This window comes from Cygnus atratus, chromosome 13, assembly GCF_013377495.2.
Source record: "Cygnus atratus isolate AKBS03 ecotype Queensland, Australia chromosome 13, CAtr_DNAZoo_HiC_assembly, whole genome shotgun sequence".
Taxonomy (NCBI): domain Eukaryota; kingdom Metazoa; phylum Chordata; class Aves; order Anseriformes; family Anatidae; genus Cygnus; species Cygnus atratus.
Window position 1 is genome coordinate 5,805,559 of NC_066374.1, and position 25,721 is coordinate 5,831,279.

General features: G+C 52.3%; 2 long non-coding RNA genes across 3 annotated transcripts; one reads left to right on the top strand and one right to left on the bottom strand.

Annotated features, from left to right (window-relative positions):
• Positions 1 to 14,626: 14,626 nt before the first annotated feature.
• Positions 14,627 to 16,625, bottom strand: LOC118245440 (uncharacterized). 2 transcript variants are annotated; one of them, XR_007708794.1, is made up of 3 exons: positions 16,271 to 16,625; positions 15,198 to 15,450; positions 14,627 to 14,748 (listed from the first exon to the last, which is right to left on the bottom strand). It is a non-coding gene; the product is annotated as an uncharacterized LOC118245440 (long non-coding RNA). The 2 variants fall into 2 exon arrangements; XR_004777861.1 differs by lacking the exon at positions 16,271 to 16,625 and adding an exon at positions 15,710 to 15,817.
• Positions 16,626 to 17,451: 826 nt separating this feature from the next.
• Positions 17,452 to 19,998, top strand: LOC118245503 (uncharacterized). Its single transcript, XR_004777872.2, has 3 exons — positions 17,452 to 18,225; positions 19,158 to 19,221; positions 19,485 to 19,998. It is a non-coding gene; the product is annotated as an uncharacterized LOC118245503 (long non-coding RNA).
• Positions 19,999 to 25,721: the final 5,723 nt, after the last annotated feature.

Sequence of the window (25,721 nt, forward strand, 5' to 3'; positions counted from 1 at the left end):
ACCACAGAACTTTTCAGAGTATGGGTAATCTGCAATAAATGCATGAGGCCACCAAGTGCTCAGGACAGCATTTCGAGGGATGTAGCTTGGAGGGTGCCTGACCTCAAATAGACCACTTGGAGCTCCTGCAGGTCACCTAAACAATTTCTGCTTGTGCTCATTAGTGGGGGTGGATGGAGAGGTCTGGAACAAATAGTTTCCAGGGGTGACCAGGCAGGTCCTTCCTGGAAGCCCTTTGGAAGAGCAGTGGCTGAAAACCAGCAAGCCTTGGAGGAGCCACTCTTGGAGGAACCTTAGGAAGGGAGAGGAGGAGTGGAAGTACCATGATAAACACTTTCTGCAAAGGAAACCCAACGCATGCTATGGGTCCGAAGTGTCCCAGTGAGTTCATTGTGTTGCACATGGGTGGCCAAAGCACTGTCAAGCAATAAGTCTCATTACAGTGATTGCTTTTTCCTCAAGAGCCATGAGCAGTACTCTGATACTCTCCAGAGCAAGGTAGGTTGGCAACAGCGGGCAATGGCATGTGTGCAAATCCACTTCTTGGCAATGACTTGCTGGTGAGGGATTGAAGCAGAAACAGACAATCGGGCTTGTTTGGAGGGGAAAAAAAATACTATTTTGAAACAAGATGGAAACCAAGTGAGAGAATTCTCTGGATATCTCATGACCTGTCCATAAAACAAGAATAGCCTCCAGCTTCTTTCTTAAACCTGAGCATCAGCACTGCCTAAAGGAAGCCAACAACAGCTGCAGCGCAGCGCACAGCTGGGGAGTGGCCGCCCCTCGGCCCCGCAGCCAAAGGCAGCACATGCCTGAACCCAGCAGATCCCACCCATCTGCCGGGACAGGGCTCACACACAAGATGCTCCACAACAAGATTTCTTGGCGAAAACCTGACACTGACAGACGAACAATCACCCTGTTGCAAAGCTCCCCGCCTCCAGTCCCGAGGCAAGCTGAACCGCGGAGCCATTCCCCAGCACCCCCTGGCATGGCGACCCAAACTGAACCCCACCTAGGAGCGCTGGTACCCCCCCACACACACTCCTCCCCCCATCACTCTTGGAGAAGGCAAAGGCAGACAAACCATCCCTGGCCTGTGCAAGGCAGAGCCTTGCGGCTTTCCTGTTGGCATGGGCGGTTTAAGGCCCTACAGAGGACAGCACAAAACTTCTGGTCCGCACTCTGCTCGGTTTCCAGTCAGTGCCTATGTGAAGTTATGGTATCTACTAGTTGCAAAGAGACACAGAGTCTAACTTGCATCTTGGCACCTTACTCCCATTGATTTCAGATAGGAGGCAGGTGCCAGAAGAGGAGCAAGAAACGCGCCGAACCTCCTGACTTAGGGCTGAAATACTGCCGCTTCCCCAAATCGTTGCTCCTACACCATCCAGTCTGTGTCTATTTCAGGCACTGATCATGCTCCCAGGTGTACACTAACTGCTGGGAAAAGAGTGGCCCAGCAGCCTGGAGGTAAAATTGGGATCCAAAGGACCTGGCTTCTCACTGCAGAGAGCAGGTGGAGAGCAAGGCTATGAGCAAGTCACCACACTTCGGAGCTGAGTTTCCTGCTATCGGTAAAACAGAGAGAATTTGCCAAGCAAATCTACCTGCTGTGCACCCAAATTCTAGTGTGGATCTGTGTCTTTTCCCTACGTATCTGAGTCCTGGGAGACCCTAACAGAGGAAAGGAGCAGATATAAATGCCATTTCCCACAGGTGCCAGCCGCAGAGGCTGCTCCATGCCCAGCTCAGACAGCGGGACTGGTCCCCGGCTCCAGAGCTCTGCCTTTCTCCCATGTTGGCTGCTTCGATTTGGGTGCTTGGACTGCCTTCGGAGACTTTTTTTTTTTACTTTTTTTTTGGAGAGCACTTTTATTAGGGAAGCCCTGTAATTTTTCCGTTTTGGAAGAACCCCAAATGGGCTTCCCGGCAAAACTAATGTGCAAGCGCTCAGCATTAAGCACTGAGTAATCCTGGAAGTACAGACCTGATGTCTCTACAGGCAGCAATAAACTTTTCAGCACAATACTGTAACCTCAACTCTTCCTCCTTTAATGGCTTTTCTCCATGCCATTAGCATTGCTGCAGAACTTTAGGTGCATGGCATGCACGCATAGGTGCACACAGGGGCAGGGTCTTGGGTGTCAGGGCTCAGGTGCAGCCATTCCCCCAGCCTCCTTGGGGCAGGAAGGAAGTCTTAAGGGTAAAACGCACAGAAATCCCGGCCAGGGTTTGGGTACTTCCTGCCTTCAGTCTGCAGGATGCAATGGCATTGTGCTAACCTGGAAGCAGAGGAAGAGGATGGGGCCATGCTCCGCAAGCCTCTGCTTGGGTGCCACCAGGGTGCAAGACAAGGCTTCTCACCCTGGGATGGGCTGGGACACGGCTCAGTCACCAGGTGCACAGAAATCATGCTGGATGAGGCAAGTCACACAGAGAATGGGACATCAATGCATGGTACCCGCAAGTTGTGTTGTGGCTTCTGCCACCGTGTCCTTGGTCTTGAGCTCAGTACACCGAGAAGCTCTCCCATCACTTCTGAGCCTCAGCTCCTCAAGGAAAGGGCTAGGGGAGGGTAGGAAAATATCCTGGGAGCTCAACCAAGGATTGAGGGAGCTCCCTGGCTCTTGGATGTCTTCAGGGTTGATGAGTGACAGGTCCATGCATCAACTTCTCCTGGCTTCTGTGAGCAGCTGCCACTGGCCAGGGACAAGTTTGGGGCCTGAAGCTTGGTGTGACATCAGGAATACTAAAGAGACGCTGCTCAGATGATATTAACGGGTTGTCTTGTGCTGATCACAGCCTCCTGTCAAAGTGCAGCGTGCCAGGGAGGTGCAGGACTTTGGGGTTAGCAGCTCATTGCCTTGTGACACCTCTCGCAGCAGTGCCAGGGGGCTGCCTTCCCAGTGCTACGTCCTACGCTGTGCAAGGGAACATGTCCCCAAGAGCCTGCAAGCCTCTTTTGGTGACACAGCCAAAACACACTAGTTCAACCAGAAACAACACCTGAAAAACATGACTTCACCCTGCTTCTTCCTGCTCAGTGTGGCAACCTAGTTCCAGTTAGATGGATGGAGACTGGGGCTGGAAAACCTGTTTCCAAGCACAGTTGTACTGGAGCATTCCCAGCTCAGTTCCCATCTTGGCTTCCTGCTCCTCGACCCACCGGGGGCTGAGAGGGCTGTAGAGGAAAAGATTCAGGCCCTGGAGAGCCCTGCGTCAGCTCAGCTGGCTCCTCCGTGCAATTAAAAAGCACTACGCGTTGTCTTGGAGGAAGAGCCAGCGCCTGGACCAAGTGCAAATTGATGCGAGGAGGAAGGGGAGTTTTGTGCCACTCAGCAGCCTGAGCAGCCCCGACATGGAGCAGCCTCGGCTGGGAAGAGCACGGGGCTGGGACCTGCTCTGCTTTTCTCTAATTGCATTACATTACATGAGACGGGGACTAGGGGAGTCTGCCACGAGCTGGGTAGTGTCAGCAAGAGGCCAGAGGGAGGTCCAGACCCCAGCCTGCCTGAGCAAATTGGTGTCCGTGGCCCTGCGAGAAGGAAGATTGTGAGTGACACTGGGGCAGTGAATCGGGGGCAGAAGCGTGGGAAACTGCATCAGCAAGTTTCAGCTCTCAGATCATTTTCTTCTCAGTAAAATTAAAGATATAACACTTCCCTCTGAAAGCAGACTGAGTTTTCTGTCTTCCACTCTCTCTCAAAAAAAAAATAATCTAAATTTTTGGGAAAAAAATAAAACAACTTTTCTCCTGGAACCAATTTTCACAGCCAACTGGTGAGACAGCGCATAAGACACTTTCAGACACTTCAGAAGTGGGCCAACGAGCTCAATAATACAAGCAGGTATCCATGTAGGGTCACCCAGGACATCAGGGTTGTCGTCTGGGTCTTTGCATACAATCTGGCTCCTCCACCCTGTGCAGGATCCGATCCTGCTTCTGGTTCTCAGGTCCCTTGTCCCCAGGTCTGCTAGAAAGGAGTACGAGTCCGAACAACCTCAGGAGACCAAGAGCAAGAAAAATACTTAGAGATGGTTCAAAACTATAGACTCCCAAAAGCTAGGGAACCACCCTTCTTCCTCCTGCCTGCCGGCAGGTGAGTTTAGACAACACGAGGCACCCACCTAAATTAATCAAGGATAACTAGCACTGCCCATGTGCTTTCCAGCCTCCTTTGGGCTAAAGCAAAATCTCACCCAAAACCTTTGAATTTTTGCTTTTCTCAAAAGTTTCAGATTCAGGATTAAAGAATACTGTCCCTGGGACAGGCAGCTCAGAGGAGGAGCTTTGGGATACTTTGGGAAGATTCAGATCTTCCAGAGCAGAGGAGGGCTCCCACCCAGCTGATGGGCAGGTGCAGGCAGGGAGAGGAGGCTGGTGGGCCAGCTCCAGCACTCAGCATCAATACTTCTTCCTTGTGGGCACCAAATATAAACGTAAAACATCCACTCATGGCCTGGGGGCTCTCAGCTGCTCTCTACCATGCTCATCCCCTCCTCTTCCTCTCTGACCCGTGCTTCAGCCTTCCTTGGCTGGCAGATGGGGAGGGGATGGATCCAGACGCTACCCATCCCAAAATGACCTGCAGTCACCGCAGCTGCCTCCCAGCTGTGCCAGCTGACCCCGCAGCGGGCAGGGAGGGGGCTTTTCTCCGGTCTGGAGCAAATAAATAAATAAGTCTTCCCCAGAGCTCCCCAAAGGTGCCATTAAGGAGCAGAGAGTTAGTGATTAGTGGCAACAGGAAAGGGGAAAAAAATTATAAACAAAGAAGTCATCGTCTCGTCCATGGGGAGAGCACTTCTAAAAATCCTTTAACAGGGCTCATTAAATATACATGGCCTCGGTGGCTGGCTATACATCCTGATTAGCCCATGACTTCAGCTCGTGGAGTCCAAGGTGTTTCTGCTCCCCGCTGAGGAAGCAGAGGCAGATGGGCCACCCCGGGCAGGGTCCGTGCCATGCGGGGATGGCTCAGGGATCCTGCTGGTGAGCGCCATGTGATGGGTGCACGCACGAGCTGACGCCTTGCAGGGTGTGAAATGGGGCCAGCCTGGGTGCAAAACACAGTGAGAAGGAAAACAGCAGGGAATAAAAGGCTCCAGAGAGCTGCTGCCACGTGTCTCCCTCCACCTCCAACAGCTGTGACCTCGACATGCGGCTTGGGGAGGGGAATCTTTGGGGGACCTCACCCGGTGGCACCCCGAGCTGCGGGATGCAGCAGGGAGATGCTGGGGGATGCCGTGCACCTCTTGGGAGCAGCCCAGCTCCCAAGGTCCAGGTGGCCAAAGCGTGTGTGTGTGCTCCCTGCACTCCATCCTCCCTTGCTCTTCTGCAGAGCAGGCGGCTCACCCACTCGCTCAATCAGAGGAGCAGTCCAAGGCCTCTTCCTAGCCCCCCTTCCTTTAATAATATTAATATTTTATTACTTTTCATTGGAAGAAACATGCAAATGAATGTGTGTGGGAAGGCCCTGGAGTCTTCCAATGTTAACAAAACAAGTAAACAAGGATTGTCCTCCTTATGAGCGATGTTAACACAATATACAAGTGTTGTTCTGCAATCGATAACCTCATAGGAAACTCTGGTGGCTGGAGGCTCTGTTACTACATTAGCTCGGATTGTCATTAAAAGGATTTCTGCTTTGCTGATCAGATTTATTTTATTTTTCATGAAATGGAATAAGAATTTCTTTCAAACATTACAGTGGGATCAGAGAAACACAGGGCTGCACAGGACCTCATGGACCAATTCCTAGCATCTCAGGAGCTGTCATAAAATTCCCAAACACACCCAAGGAGTGGGGACTATAGTTTGGCAGTATGGCTACAGAATCGAGGCAAAGCTGGCTGTAGCTTCACTGCCCTAGATAACCACAGTGTAGCAAGGAAACAGGCAGCAGGAGGGCTTGAATCCATCATAAACAATGTCCTGATGTCTCTGCTTGGAAAGAAAGATGAAACCAGGAATCCCTGCACCTTTGCACATGGTCTTGTACCGCGTGAGCTAAAGGAGTGTACAGCTCTATAAAGCTCTTAACCAGCTTGGCTACTTGCAGGAGACATGCTGAAGTGGGAAATTTGATCCCAAGATGGATCCTATTGAAAAGCCAAAGTCTCATTCAATAGGAACCTTCCCAAATCAGATATGTCAATGTCCTACAAACAATTTGCCAATTTGCCAAAAATCATAATTATTGTTATATGTTACGTATGGGGTCCATGATGGTTTTGCATAAAAGTATAAGCAAATAGCAGCATGGTATCAGAAAAGAGAAGAAGACAAATACAGCATCCCCTTGCAGCACAATCAAATTAAATATTAGCAAAAGCAGGAGGTGTAGGTGCCAACCAGCCTGTAAGACTGGGTTCTGTAAGAAAGTTTCTTAGGTTCAGTCTCATAAGAATCTCTAAGATTCATAAGGAAAGGGGACTTCTGAGGTCTTGTTGCTCTAACTCACGTATCACAACACTGCAAGCTTTCTTTCATTACACTATTCCAAAACCCTTCTAGTTTCAGTCATCCCTTCATGAATCTTGTGCATTAAAGTTGGAAATACTGCACATGAAACCTGGCTCATGTGGCTCCTTCTAAGAAGCAGCAGCTGCACCAAGCAGACGGGGTGCTCAGGATCAGCACAGCACTCGTGGCTCCCCATGATCAAGATAGTCCCTTCCCAGACCCAAATCCCATGTCTCACTCAATCACTTCCATAAGCATCTCCTTTTGAAACAGCAGCCTGTTTTTCTCACTGTTCAGCCTGGCCTGGGCCGATGGGTAGAGTAATTATGTAAATTCTGCCATCAAAATGATTAGCCATTCCATTTCAGCCAAGAAAATGCTGGAAATTGGCTCATGATTTATTCTGCGTTCTTATTTCATCTCATCCTTTTAACACGGCACTTGGGTCTCCCTGCAGCTCGCTGGCCAATTAGTCGAATCAAAGGAGACACGTAGAAATGCAAACCTTAAACGCAGCTCTGGCCCAGGCATTGGCAGGATCTGGACAGATCCGTTCCCCAGGCGGCTGGGGAAGTGACATCTCCTGTGCCCTGGGGACCCTCCACCAGGCCAGACTTCATCACCTTCATGATGAAGAAATCGCCTCCTTGGGGGTTGGGCAGCTCTTAAGTTCATGAGTTTCACTGTGAAGTGGAGAATCTCTGAGCTTGGTCCGAAGATGAAAGAGACTGGTCTTTCACCACCTCAAACAGTGATAAAACCACACAAATAGGAAGCCCAGCTGAAGGCAACCAGAAGAAACTGAGGCTGGAAGGGGCCATGCGCTCTCCGGCACCCCTGCTCCCTGCCGTGCTGCCACCACAGCATTTTCTCTAACCTGTTTTCAAGTGCCCCCCATGGGATCTCCAGAGCTTCCCTGGGAAATCGTCCATGGCCTGACACGTCTCTTTGTCAAGACATTTCCCTGGGCATTTCATTTTCAATTAAAAGCCCCATTCTTCTTCGTTGTGTTCCCCTTATGCCCTGACATTTCCTCTCCCTCCCTGCACACGCATTTCATTTGATAGCAAAACAGAGAAACAATTCTGTGTATCATCCATCCTGAGCACCACAAACCTGGTCCTAACAGCCTGACTGTCATCTTTCCCTGCTCTCTCCGGATTTTTATTCTGATGCATTAAAATTTTAGATGCTTTCCTCATCCTGAGGCATGGGAGCTCAAGAGGGTCTCCTGGCGATGACCAGAGCCACCCTCCTGTCTGCCATGCCCTTAGCAAACCCCTCCAAAGATGGTCTGTTGGCCTGCTATGTCACCGTACATCATGTGCGTGACTCTTGTGACCCATGGCACTGCACCAAGCCCGTACTGTGCCTGCACAGCCAGGTTATGGGGTGGGAAGGACTCACCCTGCCCCAAGGCGCTGAGCTGCAACCTGCTGACACGTCTCTGGCCAGAGCCGCAGGCTGCTAAGTGGAAGTGACTCCCAGGTTCTCCTGGGGCCACCTCACCATTTATCTCCATGAGAGCGGTGACATCCCAGACTGTGATGCATGAGGCATGCCATGTCCCCCTGCACCGCCACGTCTCTGCATTTTCTGCTTTGCTGCCTCTCCCAGGGGACACCCGTCACTGCTGGGGCGCACTCAGCCCTGCAAGCAGCAACGCTTCCTAGGAGAAAACACATTGCTTGCGCTTTCCTGAAAATAAATAAACAAATAAATAAAAATGCACAGACAAGTCTAAAAGTCCGATAGCTGCTTTTGAACTGCCAGGTTTGCTCCTGCTGTGAGAGTGGGCAGTTTCCAGGGAGGGCTCCTGCTCTTGTGACTGCACCCTGTCGCTTTGCGCAGTGAAGAGATCTGTTTTTTAGCTTTTTAGACCACACCATACGCCGCTGGACTGGTGGACACAAAGCTGTGTGGGTGCTCAGTGCAGCCTGGGTGGGGCGGCGGATCCAGAGCATCCCCCCAGCTGCACCCAATGTACAGGTGCTGGGGTCCTTCGGAGCTCTGAGTACATCAGCTTCTCATTTTCTTCTGCTTTAAGGCCATGAAGTTCAATTCCTTCATTTCTGGACAGGGCGTGAAGCATCCGTCACCTGTGGCCATGCAGGTGGGTACCCCCAGGTGTGCTCCTCAGCCCCAGAAATGGGCTGGGAGAAAAGAAAGAGTTATCATGACTCCAGGTGCCCTGAAGAATGGAGCAGCCCCACCAAAGTTAACATGCCTGTTCATGTGTCACGGCCATGGCACTCAGAACTTTTAAATTAACCTTGCAATCAACCTTTTGGGGGGCAAGGAAAGGAAGGGAAATTTACCTCCGAATAGCATGAGATATAGGAATTTGGGCACTGATTTGGATGGTAACACCTTTCCCAAATTAAAATAGTACAGGAAGGTGGTGAGAGCAACATCCCTCCACGCCACAGCCCTGAACTCTTCTGCTCTGGAGCCAAGGGCAATAAATTACCTACAAGTGACTTTTCTCGTAAATGGTTTTAATTTTTGTTTTTATGTTCGAAGGGGGAACTGCATGATCTATAACACAACAGATTGCTGCTGGTTCTCCCACAGAGCTCCTGGGCATCTCTCAGCCTTTTATATTCTGCTTTCCCATTAATGGGCAGCCCTAAAGCAAAGCCGAGGAGGCTCATTGTCGGTCAAGACCATTCCCAAGACCAAGCTGGAGACGGACAGATGCAGCCAGTGTCCAATAATTGCCTCTTCCACGCCACAGCAGGAGGAAGGAGGTAGTGAAGTCCTAAAGGGAGATGCAGCTGCACCTGCCGGGGCATCCCCCAAACATCCAACAACTCCTCCGGGCTCAGCTCCTCCTTGTAGAGGTTTTCTGGGAGTCAGCTCTCCAGGGACACAAAGATCAGCTTCGAGCCTTTGCTCCACACCTCCATGCATCCTGAAACACCATCATACACCAAGACAGGTGTATGCCATGCCCCCCAGACCCCATCCCATGTCCCTGCCAGCACCTCTGCTGCCTGCAGGCTGCTGTCCCACCCACTACACTGGGCAGTGGAGGAGCAGAGCAGCTCCTTCTCCACTAACGCCATGGAGGTGGTGTGTGCAGAAAAGTGGGGGGGCTGCAAAAATCTTCACAGTGCCTGGGATGCTGTTTCCTGAACATGACCAGCCCTTTGGGAAGAAGACCTCGAGGGGATACAGGCTACGGGGTGGGGAAGGGCCCACTTCATCCCTTTTCAGAAGCCATTCATCTCATTTCGAATAGCAACACGTTGAGTTCAGGTGTCTGGAGTTGGACCAAGGAGGCTGGTAACTCCTGCTCCTCTGTCCCAGCTGATTACTGTCATTATTCTCATTAGCAGCGGCAATGCATTTCCTCCTGACCTTGCCCTTCTGCAAGGTCTGTATCCAGCCTCCACCACTCTCATTTCCCTGTACTATCTCTCATGTCTCTGCTTGCCAGCTTGCGTCAGGACACCCCAGTCTCCCTCCAGCACACACACCTTGCCTATTGCACTCCCTCGGGGGCTCTGGCCACGTGTCGTTTTGTCTCAACACAAACCCAAACTGCTCCCCAAAAGTTGTCCCCATTGCTCATCCACCCCTCCCTCCTCTGGAGGCTACCAGCATTTGGAGGGCCATCAGGATGGTTGGGGGGATGAAGCAGCTGGCATACGTGGAGACGCTGGGCAAGCTCCGTTTCTTACCCTGGAGAAACGAACTCCAAAAGGGAGGATCCAAGTGCTCTGTGACGGGGCATCGTGGAGAAGGTGGACCCAGGCTCCCCAGGCGGTGCTGCAAAAGGGCAGTGGGCATGAGCTGCAGTGAGGGAAGCTCCAGCTGAAAGGGGGAAGCAGGAGGGTGGCCCCCAGGCTCGCAGAGCTCCTGTCCTACGTGGATTTTGCGGTGGTTTCTGTGGCATGGGGAGACGGGTCAGGAACCGGCCCGGCTAAAGCTGACCCGACCAAAATGCACTTTGCTGCCTGAGCTCTGGTGGGCTTCGTCATGGAGAGGCTGTCCTGGGAGCAGCCTCGTCCCTCATCCCGTGGTTTCCGACAGTTCTGCTGCATTTGTGCGCTGGGTCACAAGAGGGAGCAATTGCCCTATCTGTCCTCCCCCGGCTGCAAACCGCCGCGGCGTCCTCGGCCCCCGGCTCCAGGGGTTTGGGGCAGCCTGGATTTGGGCAGGGGTCTCGGAGCAGCACCCAGAAATGTCCCTGCCCCCAAATTTCGGGGCTCAGCAAAGCCAGCGGGATGAGCATGCCTTTGGCTGCACGGCGTGGCTGCACATCTCCGCGTCCGAGTGCCCCCAGGTTTCAGCAGGTACCTGAGAACCCCTCTGGGATGCAGGGCTCACAGCCTGGTATTTTGGGATGCACCTCCTAACTCTGGTGGAGACAGTGGAAGAGCTGCCTCTGGCTCAGGGAATGGCAGGAGTATTTGAGGGACAAGCACCGTAGCAGGGAGGAGACGGCGGGCCAGGGGCATCATGGATGTGGCCACAAAGAGGCTGAGTGTGGCTTCTTCTAGGCACCTGCTCTATCTCGTGCCAGCCAGGATGCTCCCAAACAACCACTTCCATCAGAAAATGATGTTCACTTCAGCTGGAGCTGTTCCACCCCTCCAGTTCTCTCCTCATTAAAAGCATTTGAGAGCAGTGGATGTGTCTCCTTTTTCCAGAGACACGTTCTTCTTAGGACAGCTTTTCCTCCTGAAACCCACTCTGAAGTTGGTCGACACAACAAAGTGGCCTGTTTGGAGCGAGCAGCTCCAAAATTGTCTTTTGGCCTCCCACTTACTGAAAGTGCTCATCCAGCTGGGAAAACTGTGAGAGAGCTCCTTTCTCAGCAACTTTGTCCATCAGAGGCTGGGCCAGCAACTTCCCTCACTCCCCATCCAAGCCAGCAGCACAAGGCAGGGCTGCCCAGACCCCTTGCCCCCCATGCCAAATATTCTGTGGAAGTTCAGGGCCACCCAGCACAAAAGCAAACAGCGTGAAGCCACAGCTGTACAAATATCTGGGACCCCTGGCCAGAACCCTTCCTCTGGGATCCCTGGGACCTCTCAGCGTGTGTGTGGCAAGGGAGGAAGAAATGCTCGAGCCTCCCCCCCATTCCCAGTGGGCTCCACAGTGGGAGCAGCTCCATTTTCTCTCCCATGGAGCTGTAGCTGGGTCTGGGTTTTTCAAGCAACCCTTATGTCCACACCTCCATGCATCTCTGAGCCATCGACCTCCTGCACATGGGTCCGGCCTTTGGGCAATGCCCACTGCCACCACGGGGTAGACGGATGGAGGGGATGCAGGGGGTTCTGGGGGTCTCCTGAGCAGCAGAGAGGCCGTGGATGTGCAGCGAGAGCCCCGTGAGGCTGGAAGGAGTCCCCAGGCTGGATCTATGAGGCAGCCAGATGCTGGCCCCACCAGCTGTGGAAAAACCTGTGACCACCTCACTTGGACCACTGTGGGCTGAAAGTGGTGCTGATGGCGGATGGACTGGGGCTGAAGGTGACAAAACATGCAGGTCTCAGGATGTGATTGTCCCACAGCACCCACACAGGACTGATTGGGTCCAGAACCCCAGTAGGCTTCCCCAGCAGAGCCACGGCAACATTTGCTCCATGGGGCAGCACGCTACCTCTCATCCCTTCCTCAGTGAGACCCTCAGCTTGGGGCAGGAGAGGAGCTCGATTTTCCCAATGTGCCCTCACCTGCTGGGTAGCCAATGAGGCCGAATGTCCCCTGTGTGAGCAGCAGTGCCTCCAAGCCCCGTTAACCACGCTCAGAAAGCCCCAGAATCCTATTTCCCTGGCTGGTCCTTCCTGTCCCCACCAGCTGCCCCGGCCGCTCATTCCAGGCATGTTTCTCATGGCCGTGGAGGAATGCAAAGCCCTGGGGTGTTCAGGAGACCAGCGCAGAGCTCTTCCGAAAAGGGACAGCGGGTGATGTCAGCGGAAGTGTATTTTTAACCCGCATTCGAATGAAAAGGAAATAACTCGGAGGAAACGCATCAAAAAAAAAAAATCCTCCTGACAATGAAAAGCCCAGCTTTGCTTTCAAGTTTTGCTTTTCCCAGGACACTGACTGCCTCCTGCCCTCAGCCAGGAGGGGAAAGGGACAGCGAGGGAGTGACAATGCTGCCCGCGCGCCCTGCAAACAGGATGCCTCGGCTATATAAAGATCAGGGGGTGGAGGAGCGGGACATAGGACGTGCCAGGGGCTTGTGACAGCCCGCGGGCCGCTGCCCCTCGTGAAGACGGGCACGTTGGCTGAGCCACCCCGCACAGAGTGGGGCAGATCTGATGCTGTACAAGCCGCTGGACCTCCCCTCAAGGCTGGCAGAAAGGTGCCTCCATGGCGAGATAAAGCCAAGGGAAACAAAGGAAATGTTTCTGCAAGGAGGAACCTTCACACATTTTATTTTTCATGCCAAGCTATAGCTCAGCAGACAAAAATCCCCACGGCAAAGCCTGTTGCAGAGTCGGGGGTTCCCAGAGCCACGATTGCCATTGAGCTCCCTTCACCCCAGCAGGATTTAGGCCATCATCCAGCAGGGCCCAAATTTCACTCCGAGGGAAGGCTGCTAACTTCAGGTCCACTGCTGCCCCTGGCCAAGGGCGTCCTTTTGGTTGGGAGGAGGCAATGGGAGAACTTCTGCTTGCTCCATAGCGTGGGACATGGGGCACACAGCCCCACTTGGCTGTGGAAGGGACATTTGTTGAAATCTCTCCCAGAAAGTCTCATTAGCACCACACGATGCCCCATTTTCTGGAAGGTATGTGGTTCCCAGGGAAGGAGAGGGAAGGAGGGAGGCATGGAGGGAAGGGAGAGGTGGGACCCTGATGAGGGTGTCTAGCCTGTGGCCCCATGGGATAAAATGTGCTGTGAGGGAGCACAGGGAGTGGATCCCCCACAAAACCATCACTCTGGTGGTGTGCAGGTGGACCTGCAGCCTGGATCTGCGCACTGTCCTTCAACAGGGAACCCAAGGCAGCACCGAGTCAGGGCTGAGGGTCAGCAGCCAGGTGGCGAGAGTGCCCCATGAGGTCCAGGTGGGCGCAGATGTCTCCAGGATGCTTCCAGGGATGGATCCCCTCTTCCTACCTGAAGAACCCCCTGTGATGTGTCCACCTGTGATCTGCAAGGGGCTGAGCCCTGGGCTGTGCACGCAGCTGAGGAAGACATGACATCTCCAACCCGTGTTCCCCATCCTGATGGGGACAGCATTCCCGGGCATCGTCCTGTCCATGGGGCTCTGCCTGCCTCTTCCTTATTTAATTTTTCCAGGGCTGAACTCCATCCAGAAGCTCTTCCCCAGACCTGCGTAGGGGAGTTATTTTTAGGCTCTGGGCAGCAGAGGACAAGAAGAGCTTGGGCTCGGCCGCAGGAAAGCGGAGCTTAGTGAGGCAGGAAGGAGCTGGAGGGTGGGTGCGAGGAGCACTCCCTGCCTGCAGCCACCACGGCTCCTTCCTCTGTCACACGCTGCCAGCTTCCCAGAAACACCGCCCAAGGGGAAGATGCTCGCCCATTCACCCCTGCTCACACGGGTGGGCAGCGCAGGGGTCCGTGTCCCCTTGTCAGTCCGCATGCACACCAAGCAGATGAATTAGGACCAGACCTGCTGGTATTTATTTACTGAAGCAGACACGTGTCTGATCCATGCTGCATGCATATCTTCTTTCCTGCCCCATATTTCTGGGAGAGCCTGCTTGCCTCATTGTTCTGTCTGCCTCCAAAATCAGGTGCCTGCCTTTGCTGCATATCCGATATTTCTGCAGGGAGATTTAATGTGGCATGGGACTTTGTGGTAGATTTACTTCTGTTTTAGGCAAGAAGATGATCTGCAAGAGGAAGCTGGGATTTCTTCCAAGTCTTTCTGAGCTACATCCATGACACCCCTGCAGAAGAATGGTCCTCGTCGCTCAGGAGCTCATCTCCAACCATGGCTTGCAACCAGGCTTGCTGACATGCCACACACACAGCAGCAACCAAGCAGACCAACCTTTGTCTGCAGAGCAGATTTTTCCCTTAAAATAAAGTTTTTCAGCCCCCAAAATTTATTGAAATCCTGATGTGGGGAAATTGTTTCCAGGCTTGCAACAGTGAGTTCCTTGGGTTTGGTAGTGCCGGGTGAGAGAAAAGCAGCAGGGCCAGCTGCTTTGCTGAGACGGGCCCTACCTCCTGCCCTGCAGGTATTCCCACAGCCTCCCCCGGCTTTGATGGACAACTTCCTTCAGGCTGAATGACACTTGGGGACCCACCAGGGTGTGCGAGGGGTTTCAGGGACGGCTGACCCGGCCTCCACCCTGCAAAAGTGACAAGAAAGAGCCCTTGCCCTCTTCTTCGTCCACCTCCGCCCCATTGCCCAGGGGAGCCGGTGAACCCTGTCCCTTGACCTGCGAAGGAGTAGGAGGACAGCAGGACCCGCGGAGGCTGGCTGCCACCGGCTGTCCCCCGGGGTGGCGGGCCACCCCCAGCACTCGCCGCCCCGCATTGTGCAGGGAGGAAGGGGCACAGGGATGGCCCCATCCCACCGGCACCGTGAAAGCCGCCTTTGTCACAGGGCTGTCACCCGGGGCAAGGCGTCATGGCCTCTGGTTTCCAGGACAACGGGAGGAGGAGGAGGACGGGGAGGAAGGTGGGAGACGGCAATGGGAAAAATTCGGACAGCAAGATGCTGAAGCTGAGCCCTGATTTGCAGCAAAGCCCAGTTTGAGGGGATCGGGAGGGTCAGGATGGCCCCACTTGTCCGTACCCCAAGACTGAGTGCAGCGTGCTCCCTTCCGCTTGCACCTCTCGGTCTCAGATCCATCCCATGCCAAGCTCTCCCCTTCCATCAGATTTCAGGGGAGCTCAGAGGTGTTTTCCTGCCTCTTTATGGCTGTGTCAGATGCTGGCAGTCCCACTTCTGTGGACAGCTGCACGGTGATGATGTGCCCACGGAAATGGCTCGTTGCTTGTGAGTAACTCCAGGAGCAACCACGAGTGACGAGGTGCTGCGTATAGTCCTGCAGCACAGTCAGAAAGGGAGGGTGGCAAAGAGTAGATCAACGGGCTGGATATTACAAAATATAGATATATATATCAGAGTTTCCCAGTGAGATCTCAACCTTTGGGATTCTCCTCAGGGGGAATGATGCTAATCCTTCCCCATGGGCTATTTCAAGCAAGGGTGGCCTAGTTGCCGTAGCTGTTCTTGCTGGTTCTAGCTCTGGGGATGCTCTTGTTCTTCCTTAGGTTCAGGTGAGGATGAATATTATATTATACCTGCACAAATTGCTGCCGGTCTCTGAACTCTGCTTGTTCTTTCCTGGGTGCTCTTCTAACGCAAAATGGTTTCAAATGCTGGGGCTTGGGGCCATGGGATCCCATGCTGCATTGGCAAGAGCCAAAAGGGTCACTTGTTACTCAGGGAGAAAACAACAGGGACCTCAGACAAGAGCTTTGTCTTTCCATGGTGACCATCGTGTCCATGGAAAGACAGCATTTGGGTCTTTTGGGATTAATTTTCTTAGGTGAACTGGGATTCTTGCTTGCCTTCCTGGTGTGTTGCTTTCCTTTCTCCCTATGGAAGATGTGTGCCCCACATCCCTGGGAGGTCATAGCAAGGTAGCAGTTCAGAGTTTGAGACACCAGGGCTCTTGATCCCTATAAAACAGCTTGCACGCACCTCTCCCCTCAGCATCGGCTGCCAGCATATGGGAGCATGGCAGACTATTTAAGGAAAACGTCCAATAACGTTACAATTACTTACCATAAAAGCCTCATGTTTCCAATAACAGCCTAATGTTCCAGGCACCTGTCCAGCAAATTCAGATTTTTCCTTACCTGCCCACTGCAGGATTCACATCCATCACATCCCAGCAAACATCTAGGTCTGCAACTGCAAAGCTGCACAGCTCTGGAGGACCTCAAAACCACTGTCACGTCTGCCTGTAGCAGTGACAGTGGCTGGGAGGATCTTTCGTCCCTACTGGAAGTCGTCTGTGGGGACCTACAGCAGGTTGCAAGAAACAGTCAGCATGCAAGAAGCCAAGTTAAAACCAAACATCCACTTGCAACCAGCTCAGCCTGCCCCTGGGAGGTGGCACCTGCCCGGCTTTGGCTACTATTGCAGTTGCAGCATGGCCCCAGGATGGCCACGGCTTCTCCTGCCGGTGGCAGATGAAGACAGGGGGCCCAGTGAGACCAGATGCCACTCTCACCCCCTAACGCAGTCACCCTGATGCTGGAATGAGGCGGAAATGGACAAATGGAGAAAAAACAAAAGGGCTCATAAATGTTTTTCTTGGTCAGATCCCATGAGCCCCATCAGCAGTATCCGCAATGGCTTTTACAGACCAGGCTGGGCAGCACGATTTTGTTCAAGTGTTCCCAGGGAACAAAAAAACATCACGAACATGTGTCTTGCTGAAAACACTCCCTCTGATATGAAACCATGATTGTTCACCAGCAAAGTTACTTGTGGGCTTGGGAAATAATTCACGAGCAGAGGAGATGGTGTAACAGGATGTGGGCATCTAATCTCTCCATACCAGGAGACAGTCATAAGCACTGGCACTTACCCAGCAGTCAGCTACAATTTGTTTGCACACAGGGTTTGCTGGAAAATTGCATCCAGCCGTCCAGTTAATAAAAATCATCTTCACACAGCTCACCGGCAATGTTTGCTGAATGAGAGATGGCTGCTAAATTATTCACTCTGCACCATTGGAGTCTCAGCGGTGGAAGAGAGGGAAGGAAGATTTCGCTGCTGCTAGTCATGTTATGCTGTCGATTCATTCTCAGGGCTGGGAGTCTACCATCTGGTACTAAACTCACCAAGAAAAATGAGGAAAAAAAAAAGGCAACATTTTTAAGCACTGATTGCTCATCGTACAGCAGCTCTAGAGAACATTTTCTAACATTCATGAGAAGTACGAATCTAGAGGGAAGTGCAGAGCGGAAGGGATAATATGCCATTTAGAGTATTCCACCTACACAGATGTAGAGGCAATATATGAGGGCACAAAATCCCATTCTGCCTATCCACTTTGGTACACCGAGGTCAATGGAGAGGCTAGATGTAACGTAACCTCCTAGATGTGTCCCTGGGAGACACTTTCCTGTCACTCCAAGCTCTCTTTGGCTGCTGAGCTGCCTTTCAGCCCACTTGGATTTTGATGGATTTTAACCCTGATGAGCAATTTGGAAGAAGATCAGCATGATAGGAGATCCTTGTTCCTCGCTGCATAACTGGAAATGCCCAGAGAGCAAGTGTGGAAAAATTGCTGCTGGAGATTCAAGGCCAGGTGCTTTGGTGCTCGCAGTGGAAGTGTTTTGGTGGAACTGCGTGGCTCTGGATGCATCACCTGCGTTTGGAAACACACCCGGCCCTGCTGCACAGCACGCTGAGCAATTCATTTTATCAGGAGCCAAACAGAGGAGATGCCTTAAGGAGCAGGACGGAGCGTGTCCCCGCAGTCAGAGCTGCAGAAGAAGATAGAGCACCTTGGCTGGATATGAAAGGCCCCAGAAGAACAAAAGAGGAGGAGGAAACAAAAGTCAGATGGGAAAACAAGCTCGCTAACTTGTTCAAAGAGCCACAGGCTGTCAGCACTGAGCACTAGCGATTTTGGGGGGCTTTAGTAAAGGATTGAGTGGTGGAGATAAAAGCACCACATGATTCATTAATGTCTTATGTGGCCTAGACAGGAAGGAGGACAAAGATGCACAACTGCCATGGACTTCCTATGCTGCATCGCAACACTGGGAAGAATTGAAACAACTGCAAGATGTCCTGGGTAGGTCCGTTAACAGAGATGCTTATTCCTTTCTATGCCTTTTTGCTCCAGGCCACCCATCTTTCACCTTCAGTATGGCTCTGGGGATGATAGAGGCTGGCATTACACTGGGAGATGAAGATGGAGCTTGAATCAGGTTAAGATCTTCATTGTGCTGTACCTTGGACTTAAAGCATCCACAAGACCCTCAGAGTGCTACCAAGGCTATAGCCTTCACTAAGATGCAGTCCAGACACACATCCCATGAGCTTTATAGCTGAAGCTGTTGATTCACTCACCACACAGGTCACTTTTTCACCAGCTTTCAGGCCTGGTGTTCCCTAATGCAAGAAGAACCCACTGATGGAAGGGGGCAGAACCTGGCTGTTTCTCCTCAGCACCTCCTTACATGTCCCTTGCCACGTACTCTGCCCCTTGGCCTCTTCCTTTGGCCACAGCAGCTCATAGCAGAGCAAAAAATGCTTTGACACAAGCTTGAATTTCCAGTCCTCTTTGGCTTCTTCCACCTCTCCCATCTCCTCCTGCTCTGGACTGGTAAAGCTGCTGCTTTCTTCTCACCCCCATCATCTTACCGGTAAAGAAGAGATGCCTCTGCACATCCACAGGTGCTGGATCCTCCGTTCATTTTCTTGCTCTCTTTCCCTTTCTTTCTCAAGTTGGTCTTCATGTGCTTGAGGAACTGAGGCACATTTAGTAAAATGCCCCCCCCCCAAAAAATACTCATGAAGTTCCATATCCACACCCCAGGTAAGCCATGATTGTGCTCATGCCAGGTACAAAAAGGGGCATTTTTCCCCTTATTTATTCTCAGTCTCATTCAGCCCATTTCTTTCCCTCTGAAACATGGTGGGCTTTTAGCTTGGGCACTGGGGGGGTGGGGGGGTGGGTATTTGATTTTTAATGCTTACTTATTTATTTTTGACATTGCACAGGCCATTCCAGCACCCGCTTTATCTCCAGTGATCTTTGACCCCTGCATGTCAGGAGTTCAATCTGGTACGTTCCACTCTTTGCCCCCACTTAATTCTTTTTTAGCTGCTCGGCCTTTGAAACCTGGTGCCATATGCCAGCCCAAAAGAGCCCTGATCAATACCAGGGGACCGTGTCCCTGTAACCTTGCAACCTGCACCGTAAAGGGCAGAGGGCAGAGCAGAGCGTTGGCCATGTTTTCATTACGAGATTTCAGCTGCGGTTGTTGGAGGGGGAGGGAGAGCCTTTCTGTCTCACTTTCTTTCTTGCTTTCTTTTCATGAAATTTAGCCCAGCTGGAACACCAGTGCTCCTGGCTGCTTGTCGACTCCTCTGCTTCATTTAATGAAAGTGAGCAAGAGAACCACTGAAAATTGAGATGCCTGGGAAGTTAGAATGGAAAGATCAGCAGCACATCTTGGTGGAAGAAAGGAATTGTTTGTGTCTGTCCTTTTCAGATATCCTGGGCACTTTGGGGGTGCAAAGTCTTGATGGCCCTTGTAATGAAGGGACCCATGAAAAATTGCTTGGTCTGCACAGAAGAGCCCTGGAGACATTGCAAAGCAGGCACCCAATTTCTCCCCCCAAAAGCTCAATTTCTCGCATGGCCGAGCCTCTGCCCAAAGGATGGGTCTGTAGGAAGATGCTGGGGATGTCCAGCTGTCCCTGCACCCCACATTTCAGGTATGGGGCAGTGTGTGGGGTTGTTTGAACCTCACCTACGCAAGGGACACAAGTCAAGGGCCACCACATTTTAAAGCCACCCCTTCTTCAGGCACACACCTGCCTCTTAGTCATCTCTTTTGACTCTGCACAAAGAAAAAGTATATCTGCCTGCTTTCTGCCCTGCTTGCTTTCATTTTTAGAAGGAGATGAAGGGGGAAAAGTTTGCAGTGCCTCCATGGGACAGCAGAGCTGGAACAGCTCCCAAAGGGAGATTTAACCCAGCCTCACCTTGTCAGAGAGGGAAACCCAGCAGCTAAGGCTAAGAGAAAGCCAGTCCCCCAAGAACAGCCAGCTACCAAGTAATACAGCGTAGAGAGACAGAAATTCTCCTTCGGCACAGCATCTTCTCTGTCTGCTGCTGTGGGTCCCATCCCCATGGTGTTCGGCACCAGGGACCATGTGGCAGGACCAGGCTGATGGTGCTCTTGCCCCGTTTGCAACACATCAACACACTGCTTGCCTCGGGCAGAGGTCATGTGCAGTGCCATGTCCATAGGCAGGAGAAAGCTACTCCCAACACAAGCAGCAGACCTCCAAGAGGTGCAGGACAGAGCATGGCCATGCCACCGGCCACCACCGTGCAAGCCATGAAGTGCCTGGACCACTGGTTCAGCACTCACGTCCTGCTAAACCTCCTGGTTCCCCAAGGTGCTCAGCATCTGTTTTCGCAGGTGTCCAGAGGAGCAGGATGGGACCAAGCCAAAACCTTGAGCAGCAACACCTGGAGAGGGCCAGTGGGGTGATTTGTGTGGCATGGTTCTGGCTGCTGGCTGACGAGTTTAATTCCTGGTGTTATCATGACTGCCCAACCCAGCCACATGCAGACCTTCCCTTCTCACCTTTGTTTCCACCTCTCCACAGAGGGAGGAACGTGCCAAGCTCTGCAGGACACTGACTCCCGTCATGACAGCGCTTCTGCCCGACCCTCTCAGTTTGGGGCCAGTGGTTTCTCTAAGCCAGTTAGGGGGCATTTTTGAGCTGAGCTGAGTTGCAAACTTCCCCCTTACCCTAAATACCCAAAGACCCATGGGGTGAAAACGTCCTGGCTCTCCCCAAGGTGTCTGGGATATTCCCTGAGGCTGGAGAGCAAGGAGTTCCCCATTTTGCATTGCACTGTGACCCAAGAGTTTGTCCAAGGACAGGGACGATGGGACATTTTATACTTTTGATTGAGTGCACGGTACCCATGGGTGGCAAGGGGAGCTGATACCCCAGACAGAGGGCACTGCTGCGCACCATCTAATTAACCCTTCTGGCTGCTTCGATTAAAAATAAAGGGGCCTTCAGGTCCCTGCTGGAGTGGCCTATTTTACGTGTGCATCTCCTTGGTTTTGCCTCAGCATATGATGTTCAGGAGGCGGTTATTTCAGGAAAGGTACGCTATAGATAACTGATCCGCCAGCCAGGTGTCATGTTCCTTCATTTATTTTCAATTACTTTGTCTCATTAGCTCCGGTGAGAATTGCCTGGTGTCAATTCATTTGGTCACCTCCGTGCCTGCTGCACCTCTCCGGAGGCACTTCTCCAGTGTGGTGTGATCTCTCCCTGGGGGACACTGTTACAAAACAGCTCTGCTTCTCTTTCAGCTTCATCTTGTTCTCATCCTCCAGGCCACCCCCAGCTTCCTGCCCCTTCTCAGGGACACACAGAGTTTCTGGAGAAAAGCTGTGACCAGGTGAGAAACCAAGTCCTTGGGGTGCGAGCCACCCCTCTGCTCCTCAGGGCGCTCATCACAGCGATAAGCAAGGGAAGCACCAGTGCCAGCATGCTCAAGCTGCAAAGGTTTCCTGCAAACCTCCTCCCCAAGCACATCTGGCTGTCGTTACTGACCAGGAGGCCAGCACAAGGCCCCTGGACCTGCTCTGTCCCTTGCCTCATTGCTCTGAAACTCATTTGTCTCCTCAGCTGCTGAACACTGGGCCAGCTCAGGAGTTTGTGTGCAAGAAGTGAAGTTTGTGTGCAAGCAACAAGGGGGCTTGTGCTGTCAGGGGAAGTCTTCGTCTCCATTTCATGGGGAACACTCTCAGGCAGAGCTGTCAGGATGAAGGTGGGAACCCAGGACCTCCTGGACCCTCATTTCAGTTTCCACGTGTTGTGTGCACACACACATACAGAGCTGCCTCCATGCCCTCAGTGCAGAGCCCACTTCTCCTGGCCAACAACCATGGTCACCCTTTTATCTGGGGCAGCACTGTGTGCCTGCAGATCTAACTCAAGAATGCCCCAAAGCCATCAGAGCTTCAGGGTAAGGTGGGTTCAGGTAGGCTCAGGGCTCATCCTGCTGCTTGCATGGACTCTCTTTTTAGCCCTTTTCTCCTTCCCACTGACACCAACACCATGCTGTGCCCCTCCAGCTTCTCGTCCCTCTACAGCCCAGCACAGATGTCCATCCATCTGTGCCCTAGCTCCACGAAACAGGGTGGGGACAACTGCTGGGACAGACGGCGCCATGCAGAGAAATGGGGACACTCCTGGCAGGAGGAGATGCCAATGCCATTCCAGATGTGTCTGGAAGAGCCAAGCCAGCCAGCCTCCCTCTAGCCACAGATTCTTCCTGCTTTCTGACACAGAGCTTTGTGATTAAAGCCCTCCAAATCCAAATTCCCAGATGACAGGGGAAGTCCAGACCCGGAGTTTAGATCTAGTTGGTCCTCTAGCTGAACCCACGGCGGGTTCTCACGGTGGACCACCACGAAATATCCTTGTGCTTGCTTACGGCACTGGGCACCTTTTTACCTGCCAGAGCTGCTCTCCAAGTGTGATCTGAGCCATCCCTGGCATGTCCCCACTCTCTCTGGCACTGCTGAGCTGGCAGGGCTGGTGGCATGGGCTGCTCATCTGCCTGCTCACTGTCAGCAGCATGGCCAGCTCAGCACTGATGGTGACAGCAGCAGGGACCAAGAAGGGCATGATGTAATTTTCAGATCCGTCGGGGAGTTTTCAGCAGCGATGGCTGGAAAAAAACAGCATTTTCCTTGTGAAAAAGGGCACATTCACTCTGGTTTCAATGAGAAAGAAATAAATAGAAAGCCTGGTAGTGACTGTCCTTAATTGATTAGTCATTTCTGCAGATGATAATTGCACATCAAAAGACAGAGATCCTACTGTTTCATGCAAATGTCCTTACGAATAACAGCAAGACACAGGGGAAGTGGGTACAGGAAATAAATCCTTTAAGAATCTGCCCAGGAGAATTTACAGTTTGAGGTTCATTTCGGGAAGACAGTTTTGCTCTGAACATGCCTGGAAGAAATATCCTCAATCTCCCAAGCATCAGAAACACGGAGAGAGAGGAGGCCACGGGAGTGTCCACTGGCCAGGAGAAAGCATTGCTTCTTCAGACCCCAGTGGGGAACTTCACAGTAGCGCTGGCTGATGAGCCAGGGTTTGAGACCTTCACTGCTACTCATGCAGCAACCCCCAATTTGGGGTTCTTCCCACACACTGCAGTTTCCTGAGCTCTTTGACCTGTGTCTGAGGTGTCCAGTCCCACTTCTTCTCCCCAGGCTGTCACATCTGGGACACCAGCTGAACCGCCATCTCCGCGGCTCCTATGAGAACCTCCGTGCTCATTTAATTATTTCAGTGAAGCTGCTAGCCCTGGTGTCTGGCAAAAGAGGCTTGTGAGCATGACTCAGTCAGCCTCCAAAAGCAGCAGCGAAAAACAAGAATCTGCTGTGAGCTGCATCTTGATTTTTTTAAGCCAACCTCGTGATGTTTTGCAGGGCCAAACGCTGGGTCTGTAATATTAGGACAGTGCCATAAACTGCAGGCATTTTGGGGTGCTCATAACCAAACTGGCCATTTTGCAAAAGGACCGTGGCACATTGCCATCTCTGGGGACGTGGAGACCCTCTTGCTTATAGGGAGCAAGACCCTCTGCATCTTCAGGGCTGCAGTCTCAGCACGGGAGAGTATTTTGCAGGTGTTATCTCTTGTTTGGGCTATTTCAGATGTTCCCAGCTGCTCCCTCACTGCTCCAGGTGAATCCCAACCCCATGATCTTTCCAGGGCCCCATATCCCAGAGTTTGCTGAGCAGCTGTAAGCAAAGCAGACCTGGGGGCATTGTCAAATTGTGCTCTCATATCTGCTCGGACCCAAGCAGCGTTTACTTCTTCAGGCCAGAGCAGTGGCCAGAGGTCTACAGAGCAACAAGCTGCTCTCAGCCCTACGTGGAGGGTGACTATGGAAGACCTAGGAGATGTTTGTGACTGTGGAGAAGCCGTTCTGCAAATTCCTCCAGCCTGAGCTTCTGCTGTGTGGTCCCTACAGCCTATGGTGACAGCTGGGAACTAGATTTGACCTTCTACCCCACCTTATCCAGCTCTGTATGCCCAGGTTCCTACCATATCACCTTCAGCATGAGGGTTAAAAAGAGCTGGCATTTAAGTATCCCTTCATCTCCTCCTCACTCTGACTGATGAAGTCACCGGCAGCGTTTAGGATCCGCAGGTACAGCCGAATTCCCCTGCCGACCCGCGGGAGCAGCAGCCAGGTTCAGATCTGCTACCTCCAGACGTCCCTCACGGAGGACTGTTGAGAGCTCCTTCCCCTTTTGTAGTCAGTGAAGAGAAATAGGCACTTTCAGGGCATGAGTCATCTGACCTATTTAGCCATCTTAGGAAGAGATGAATGAGTCCTTAAGAGGGCTTGTTTCTTTCCGCTGTCTAGACAGACAACCTCTCGCCTGCAGACACCTACCCTTGCTCTCCAGGCTGGGGAGGGCTGCTGGCTTCTGGTGGGTTTCCAGTTCAAGCAGAGTGCTGGGTCATGCCTGGATATCCAGGAGAGATTTGCGATTGGGCCAGTTTTGCTCCCTCAGAAGATGAGGGAAGATTTCAACGCCAAAAGGGTGGAAACCCACTCTTGCTTCTGCCTCCAGGGGAGGGCTTCATGGGCCTAGGACCGCATGGCACGAGCCGCTCGGGTCTGGACGCCATCTGGCCATGTTAGCCAAGAGAAGGCGGTTTATTATTCTCAGCTAAGCCGACAAGAGTGAGTCACCCCCCCGGTGGCACAGCTACGTGTCCATGACCCACACAGCCCCACCAGCCAGCCCGTGGCGCTGGGCCCAGCAGCGTGTGCCATGGTGTGCTTGGGCCTGTGAGGCCTTGGTCTGCACAGGGGCGCGAAGCACCAAGGACTGCAGTTCAAAAGATTGCCCTGCTTTCCAATTACCATGACTCTGAGATTCCTGGGACTATCATGAATTTCTCTGTGCAAGAGAAGGGAAGTGTCTAAGGAAGCGATTACCAGCTTTTTCATGTAGTCTGTGAACCTGTGCTTCTTTGTTAATCTGGCATTAGGGCTCAGGTCCTGAGCTTTCCTTCAACTTTCCTCTATGATTTACAGATCATAAAGATACGTAGATGCCAGTAAGATTGGTGGCGTGAACTGATAGGGACAGATTAGGCTTGGGAAGGTGGAACTACACAAACCAAAAAGGCTCCAGCATATTTAAAAAAAGCTATGCATCTAGGAACAAAACTGGTTGGCTGTGTCTAAGAATGAGGGACTCTGTCAATGAAATGAGGCAATGGGTGACAAATGGCCCAAAGTCATCTTTTGTTTTAGAAGCAGGGGGAGAGTGAGTCACAGCAGGGATTGGACTCAGATCTGTCCTCCAAAGCCCTGAAGCAAATCCCAAATGCTGTGGCTGAGGCCTTGGCACATGTTTTGGAAAGCACACTCTGGCACCAGAGATGGTACAAAGAGGACTCCAAAACCAATGAAACAGACTGAGAAAAGGCTTTATGGTGTGAGGCTTGGAGAATGCAAGCTTTTAGTGAAGCACAAAGGTT